The sequence below is a fragment of the Quercus robur genome, chromosome 11 (genome assembly GCF_932294415.1).
Source record: "Quercus robur chromosome 11, dhQueRobu3.1, whole genome shotgun sequence".
NCBI classification, from domain to species: Eukaryota; Viridiplantae; Streptophyta; class Magnoliopsida; order Fagales; family Fagaceae; genus Quercus; species Quercus robur.
The window spans coordinates 26,300,382-26,309,400 of record NC_065544.1 but is presented as its reverse complement, the minus strand read 5'-3'; the positions used below and the strand labels follow the sequence as shown (position 1 = coordinate 26,309,400).

The window sequence follows — 9,019 nt, the reverse complement described above, 5'->3', positions numbered from 1 at the left end:
AGGCCATTTATAATGGACTTGTTGGCCGCCTCTGCCTAACCATTGCTTTGTGGATAAAAGGGAGTAGAATACTTGTTGACAATTCCCAATTCTGAGCAGTATCGCGAAAAAGCCTTGTTATCAAATTGCAACCCATTATTTGATATTAGAATTTTTGGCTCACCAAATTGAGTCACAATATTTTTCCATACAAATCTCTTGACATCCATATCACGGATATTAGCGAGGGGCTCGACTTCCACCCACTTGGTGAAATAATCTGTCCCCACCAGGAGCCATCTTTTACTTCTTATGGCCTTCGAGAAAGGTCCCACTATGTCTAGCCCCCACTAGGCAAAGGGCCACGGACTGGATATAGGGTTGAGAGGACCCCTAGGTTGATGAATGCTTAAAGCAAACCTTTGGCATTAATTGAATTTTCTAGAGTACTCCAATGCTTGTTTCTACATGTTCGGCCACCAATACCTTGAGTAAGGGCTTGGTGCGCCAACGACCTGCCTCCCGTATGACTTCCACATATTCCTTCGTGCAACTCTTTCAAAAGTGTTTCAATTGCCTCGGGATGTACGCACAATAGATAGGGCCCTGAATATGATCTCTTATATAATTTCCCTTATTCGGAGACCCTGTCACGCCCCAAATCCCAAAGGGTCCAAAACATGAAAGAGACGTCTCAAGTACCTGTAAATTTTTCCTTTTTGGCAATTCAATCCACATAATTATTATCAAGTGCCAACAACAAGAATTATCATAATCATCCCATAGAATATACTTTCAGAGTAAGTCAGAGCTCTAAGCATTAATTACAAGGACCATAGGCCACAAAAGAATAGAGGTCTGAAAACAACAATTACATAACAACAGCTTGTCCCAACAGTGGAAATACAGTCATAACCACTATAATATACAAAAGAATGAGTCAAGCCTAGTCTAAGATATACACCATTTAATATATCCATTACACAAAAATTCAGCCTCCATCAGTAGTTAGTCTAACTATTATTAGCCACCAAAAAGCTGTCTCAAAAGATTGTTGCCTACTCTGAAAAGTTATAAAAATAATGGAATGAGACAAAACCCAGTAAGTAGCATAATTAAAGGGGGTGGGGGAAATGCAAGTTTCATGATGGTAACAATTTACAAATCATGCTTTTAATTCGGGAGTTTCCAAATAGTTTCTACAAAACCATTTCCCAAAAATAATATGACAAGAATGAATAAATTGACACAGCACAAAGCTTTTCAAAATGTTCTCATGAGATTACATACTATATATTCCTCAAAAGATCTCAACATGAAACTACTTACTATACTGTGAGCAATAACAACACCGTTCCAAACCAGAAAATCTAACCCAAGGCCACATGATAATCGCCGACACAAAGTCGGAACTCATTGCCGACACAAAGCCGGAACTAAACTGCCGACACAAAGCCGGAACTAATAACCATCACAAAGACGGGTGCTAAGATACTAATGTCACACAGACTATAGTATCTAGCTAGGTAATCACCGAGTAATCACATTTCACAGCACAAGGGTAGAACATAAAGAACTCACATAACTTTAATTCAAAATACATAATTTCACTTCTAAGTAGTTTCATAAAACATTTGAATGCCCAAGATATTCACAAGGTTCCCAATGCCTTCAACTTATTTCTTGCCAAAGAGATTTTGCATTAACTTCCCAAATAACATAGGCCAAGATAAAGCATCTTTATATTTTTGCAAATAATGCAATAAATCCATAATACGCATTTTCTAGAATTTAATCAAAGATGCTAGTCTTTTCTTTGCTAACAAATCATGCAAATCCCCCATATGCAATAAGAATATGCATTTTCATATATAATCATATATATAGTAGGGTCATAACACAACACCTTTTAGAAAAACATAGTTCCACCATTAATTTTCCAAAATGTGTTTGACCCAAAAACAATATTTATAAGATATGGTTATTTTTCAAAAATACCCATTAAAAAACTACTTACCTAGCAACCGCAAAATCCTAATTCTCCAAGCTCCAAGGGGAGATTAGCTAGAACCTAAACAATGTCAAGCAAATCTATCACAATGAGCACAAAGCTTGAAATTGTATCTAGCTACATATTAGGAATTGCCAAATAAGCACTAAATTAGGCAAGCCTAGATTTAGCCTCACAAATAATATTTTCCATCTCCAACGTTTCTCAACCAATTACTTTACAAGACATAGACTCCCATTATACTTATGAATCATACAAGGTATTATTTCTAACATCAAAACCTCAATAATTTATAAATAGTTTCCACATGGTTTTCACAACATCATCAAGAGACCCATGACACCAAAATCACAATATCCTTTCAAACAAACAATTTAGATCTTAAACTAGCTCCAAATAAACCATAAAATTATATTCACAATTTATTTCACAAAATATACCTCAAAACCCCTAAATTTTCACCATAACAAGCCTTAGATACCCAACATTGTAAAAATCATGAACACACTCATCAAATACATCTACCAAGACCAAAACCCATATGTATAACACATGAATATCATTTCCAAAGCTCTTAAATCACATGAAAATCAATATTAAAGCTTGGGTAAAATAACCTCAAACAAGAACATAATACTAATCAAAAGAGATTAAAAATTCTACCTCAATTAACTTGTGTGAAGATGTGATGTTCTTGAGGATTTTCTAGTGATTTTGCTGGAAAAAATGGTAGGGGTGATGATGAGGAATGTACCGGTGGGAGGGTGAGGGAGAGGAGTGTGTGTATGTGTGTTGTGTTGACTGAAAAAGAAAAAGAAAAGGAGAACAAGAGTGGGAGTGACCGGCCAAAGAGAGAAAAGAGGGAGTGGATTGTGTGATGGGTAGTGGGGTTAGGTGGGGGCACATTTGGTCCACAAAAATTCTGACTTACCTTTTTTTTAAAAAAAAAAAAAAAAAAAAAAAAAAAAAAAAAAAAAAAAAAAAAAACTCACGGGATGTTACAGACCCAATACCGTGGAGACTTACATTTGATCTGCTTGGACTCTTTCTTATTCTCGGGCAAAATACCATTTCGGAGATAAGCTACAATAGGATCCATCCAGCTTGCGGATGGATGTATGCTTAAGACTAAGCCATTGTCGAAAAGAGTTAGGCTGGAAAAAGGTAAAAGTTCAACTGACACAATCCTTGCAAGGGGATCTGCCATTAAAGAAGCTAGAGTAGCCAGAGAGTCGACATGACTATTGCTGCCCCTAGAGATATGTGAGATCTCTACCTTCTTGAATTGATACTTTAGTATCCCGACCTCCTTTAAGTAGCTTATCATTTTCTGATCCTTAGCTTTGAACTCGCCCATAATTTGACTAACAACCAGCTGTGAATCACAGTGCAACTGTACTATTTCCGCCCCTACTTGTCTTGACATTTTAAGCCCCACGAGGAGAGCTTCATACTTTGCTTCATTATTTGATGCAGGAAAACCCAATCTGAATGATTTTTCCACTTAGACTCCTTCCGGAGAGATGAGTATAATTCCAACCCCTACTCCTCGGCAATTTGATGCTCCATCCATATACACCTGCCATATTTCTTCCCGAGCTTCCATTGTCCTGCTTTCCTCTATTTTCAAAACTTTAGCTTGCTCGAGAGTGAATTCGGCAACGAAATCTACTAAAACTTGCCCTTTGATGGAAGTTCAAGGCCTATACTGAATATCAAAAGCTCCCAAAAAGGCCCTCCACTTGGCTATCATTCCTGTAAAATTTGACCTCTTGAGCAATGCCTGCAAGGGGTGCTCAGTTTGCACAAATACTGTATAGGCTTGAAAATAGTGAGGCAATCTTCGTACGACATGAATTATTGCAAGCGCAGCTTTTTCCAAAGGGAGATAACATGTTTCTGCTTCTACAAGAGTCTTGCTGACATAAAAGATTGGCTTCTAAACTCCTTGATCCAAATTTAACGAGACAGCACTCACCGCATGATCAATCACAGCTAAATACATATACAACATTTCTCTAGGTACTGGCCTTAACAAGACAGGAGCCCGAGATAAATACAACTTCAGCTCATCGAATGCTTGCTGGCACTCATCCATCCACTGAAAGCCTTCCACTTCTTCAGCAGTTGGAAGAAAGGTCGACACCTATCTGTAGACCGTGAAATGAATCGATTAAGAGCTGCAATCATCCTAGTAAGTCCCTGGTCCTCTTTAGCGTTCTTAGGAGACTTCAAACTCTACAATGCTAAAATTTGATTTGGATTAACTTTTATACCTCGGTGAGTCACCAGATTGCCCAGAAACTTCCCTAAGCTAACCCCAAAGGCACACTTTGAGGCATTCAACTTCAAATGGTGCTTTCGTAATGTTTCAAAGGTCTCCGCGAGATCAATGAGGTGGATCCTCCGTGGCCTTACTCTTCACTACCATGTCATCAATGTATGCCTCCATGTTTTTGCCCAACTGCTTTTTGAACATCTTGGTAACCATTCTTTGATAGGTGGATCTTGCGTTCTTTAGCCCAAATGGCATGACTTTGTAATGAAATTACCTGTAGGTGTAATGAAAGAAGTTTTCTCTTAGTCCTCAAGGGCCAAAGCTATCTGATGGTATCCTTGGAAAGTATCAAGAAAACTCATCCTAGGGTGCCCATATGTTGCATCAACAAGTTGGTCTATCTTAGGCATTGGAAAGGGATCCTTTGGACATGCCTTGTTTAGATTCATGAAGTCTACATATACTCTCTATTTTCCATTCTTCTTTTTTACCACAACCATATTAACTAACCACTCGGGATAATAAACCTCCTTGATGGCCCCAGCTTCTTTGGGCTTTTCCACCTCTTCCTTCACCACCTTGGTGTGTATATTCGATGACCTACAAGGTTTTTGTTTCTTTAGCGGGCATAGAGGGTGTATGTTAAGTCAATGACAAATAAACTTTGGATCTACTCTAGGGGCTTCATACGGACTCCACGCAAATACATCTAGATTGCTTACTAAAAACAAAATTAACTCTACTTTTTCCAAGATAGGAAGGTTAGCTCCTACCTAGAAGTACTTATCCCTAAGGTCAATGTGTATTTTCTCCAATCGCTCACATGTGTCCTTGGGTGGAGACTGTAGCTACTACAAGGGATTTTTCGGTTTAGGCTTTCCCTCGTTCTTGTGCCCTATGACAGCTATCTAGCATCTCCATGCCACACTCTGGTTTCTACGTATTTCTGCAATGCCTTGCTCGGTTGTGAATTTTACCTTCTGATGCAAAGAAGAAGGAACTGCACCAATGGAGTGGATCCAAGGACGTCCAAGAATTGCTGTATAAGGAGAGTAGGAGTGTACTACTATAAAGTGGACCATTTCCTTCCTTCCTTCCACCCCACGGGAAGAGTCACCTGTCCAACTGGCAGAACGATACTTCCTTCAAAGGCCAACAAAGGGCTATTATACTCTGTCAAATCCTCGGGGATAAGTCCTAATCCTTCATATAGGTCAGGGTACATTATCTTTGCCCCATTTTCTTGATCTATCATAACTCTTTTTACATCAAAGCCTCCAATCCGTAGTGTAACTACTAGTGCATCTTCATGGGGCTGAACAATATCCATAAGGTCTTTTCCCATAAAGCCAATGCATTCGTCTTCCCAACGTCTCTTTTTATGTGTGGGGCCTTCCAATTTTGAGTCAGAAGCTGAGTTCACGGTCAATATCCTCGGTGGAGTTTTCATAGTCTCCACTTGCTTCCTAACCGCATGTATTACCCTTATGAGCCCCCGAGCTAGTGTCGAAGTTCTTGAAGTGGTTGCCTTTTTCAGGTCTTGCGGACAAGAATCTTCTCGTACTAAGAATTCTCCCAAATAACCTGCCTTTTCAAGCTGGTGCAAGTGGTCCTTTAAGGTTTGACAATCCTTAGTTGTATGTCTACGGTCCCGATGATATGAACAGTAAAGGCTCTAGTTTCTTCTCGTAACATCCCCACTCATCTTGTTCGGCCAGTGGAAGTATGACTCATTCTTTATTTTTTCCACAATCCGGTATACAGGCTCTTTGTACAACGAACTAACCATTTCGGGCCTCATCTTTTGAGCCTGAGAGAAAAAGTTCCTTTGAGGTCGGGGAACTTGATCTACCTTAACCTCTTTCTTCTCTATGATGGGTGCTTTTGCTTTGGCCTTATCTTGCAACTGATTATCTTCTAACCTTTTATACTCCTCTACCCGTTCCATTAATTTATTCATATTCATGACTGGCTTCAAAGCTAGAGAAGCCTTTAAGTCGGAATCAATGGGGAGTCTCACCTTGAAGGTACTTGCAGCAATTCCCCCATTATCTCCCCGATCTCGTTGTATAATTCCCAGTAACGATCCGAATAAGCTCTGAGGGTTTCGCCTTCTTTCATCGCCAATGAGAGGAGTGAGGCGAAAGGCTTCAGGGTCCTATTGCACGTCACAAATCTCGCCCCGAATGCTCTGATTAGCTCGTCATATCCTCAGATAGCCCATTTTTCCAGCCCATCGAACCATCTCATAGCTATTAGCCCCAAGCTTGATGGAAAATTTTTACACATCAGAGCCTCATTTTTAGAATATATGGCCATGCTTTGGTTATAATGACTAATATGTTCCACGAGATCCGTTTTGTCATCATAAATAGTGAAAGTTGGCCTTGTGAATCTTCGCAGTAAATCAGTTTTCTCAATATCTTTTGAGAAGGGGGACTAAGATATCTGATGTAGAGCCTTACCCATGGCATCATCATTGGAAACCTGTGGCACTACGGGGACTCGAGAATGAGGGGCTGACGAGCATTGAGGAATTGGTCCTTTATGCTTCTCCCTATCTTGCTCTTACCTTCTATTCTTGTGGTGAGGTGGAGAGACTGTCCTCTCCCTGTGTGGAGACTACTTTCGCTTTCCATGGGGAGGGGGTGATCTCCTATCTCGCTTCCTATTCCTATCGTCCAGCATGCGTTCATCTGCTCGGGAGTGACTGGGTGCTGGGCTTGGTCCTCTCCGATGATGAAGCTTTTTGTCTTTATGACGGAGTAACTCTTTATCCTTCTTAGTGTTCCTCTGCAGCATCGCCACCTGCTCCTTCAACCGTTCCACCTCCCTATCCTTAATATAGTAGGACGGACCTTCTGTATTGGTAGCAGTCCCTTCTCCTTGCAGAGGTGGGCTAGGTTGTTGTTGAGTCTCCTTATGAACTTTAGATCTTACACGTCAATCCACATGAATAGATTCTTTTGAAATGCTAGGTCGCTTTAGATGAGCAGGACCACTCCGTGATCGGTTTGCCAGAGTCTAAAACAAACCAACTCTCGAGTCTCCTGCTTAGTAGAGTGATTTCCCATAAACGACGCCAATTGTAGGGCCACAAAAATTGGCCCTCGTGGAGTTCTTCATAGATTCACACTCAAATTATTCAAACAAACAACATATAAGTAAACAACAATGGATAAACACTCCACAATGGGAATCTCAAGCAATTAATTTCTTTTACCTCAAATACTACAATTTCAACCTAGATATTATAATAAATAACTCCTAGGTTCTCGAGGTGTTACCCTTACTTTCTCTGACTCATTTTTCTTTTAAATGTTCCCTTCCCCCATTTTTGGATCCTTTGCCTTTTGCCTTTCCTCTCCCTTTTATAGCTTCAATCCTTGCTCTTATCACTACAGCTGTTTTGTTACCTGCTAAAGTCTTAGGGATATTTTTCTTAACTTTATCGGTTTCCTCCCCACCTTTATCTTGGAACTCTGATTTTTGGGGGTTGTTTGTACTGTTCAGGCAATCTTACTTGTATTTAATGTGGCAAAGGTTAGGTAAGAACCCCATCATTAATGCGAAGGCAAAAATCTTCAACCTTATTGCATGTTCCAGAAGTTTCCCGTGGTTCTAAGAATCTCCTAGAAATCACACGTGGATCATTTGTGCACCATACCTCGGATAAGTTGGCACCTTACCTTTTCCACGGGAACTAATTTCCTATGTCACTCATCTTTTCCTTAATACTTGAGATGACCTGGCTTTCCTCCTTTCATGGTTTATTACCCATTGAGCCTTCCTTTCAATACATAGGCCAGGCCCAATTCTTTCCCCGTGGCCTAATTACTTCTTGGGTTTAAGGCCCGAGTAGTGACTGTTCCACTCCCCACAATAGCCCCCCACGATCTCCAGGTCATCATAACTAACGTGGGGATCGCGGTTCGAGAAAAATGCGGCAATCATTAACTGGCATTTATGAACAGTGGCAGCATTAGGCAATAAATGCTGCAGACACGCCTATACTTCTCGCCCCACGATCATCAATGTGTGTTGCTAAATGGATGGCCTAATGGGCCCTTTGGAAAACGGAAAATGGGCAGGAAAGGAAGGGTCTCATCTGTCCCTTCCTCTCGCTCACTTTTCCTATATAAGGGAGACCATAGACCCTATTTTAGGCCCCTTCTCCATTATTATTTCGTTAGAACTCTAAAAAACTTCTCTTTTCTCTTTTATCTTCACCACTTCCTTCTCCGATGACCTTCAAGCGGCCTTCAGCGACCCCCTTTCTTCAACGATCCACTTACTTTTCTTCTGCTTCCGCTTTCACTTCTTGTTATAATTATGATGGATGAAACAATTATCCCAATTTTATTCTTAAGGGAAAAAAAATATATAATATTTTAGGGCTTTTTTTTGCTTTTTCCAATTGACCCTAAAATTATTGAGATGTTAAATTTCAAGTGTTAAAAAGTTTGTAACATACTTTATAAAATAGAATTTTTCTTACATAATATCATATTTCCCATGACATTTAGATATAGGTGTTAGTATTATGCTATGTAGTGAAATATTTAACAGAAAATTAGAGTATAATTAGTATTTTCATCATAAATTAATCAATAGGTTGTATTTATCTTTTTAGGGATTTTTTTATAAAAAAAAAAAAAAAAAATTACAAGAAACTTTCAGGTAAACATAAAGGAAAACAACAGAAATAATCATGGTACATCATATGAAGGGGCTACTAAACTAATTGTAGA

General features: G+C 39.6%; 1 long non-coding RNA gene across 1 annotated transcript; it reads right to left on the bottom strand.

Moving 5' to 3' along the window:
* Positions 1-745: 745 nt before the first annotated feature.
* On the bottom strand, positions 746-2,891 carry LOC126707146 (uncharacterized). The gene is made up of 3 exons (XR_007648846.1): positions 2,654-2,891; positions 1,997-2,050; positions 746-1,042 (listed from the first exon to the last, which is right to left on the bottom strand). It is a non-coding gene; the product is annotated as an uncharacterized LOC126707146 (long non-coding RNA).
* Positions 2,892-9,019: the final 6,128 nt, after the last annotated feature.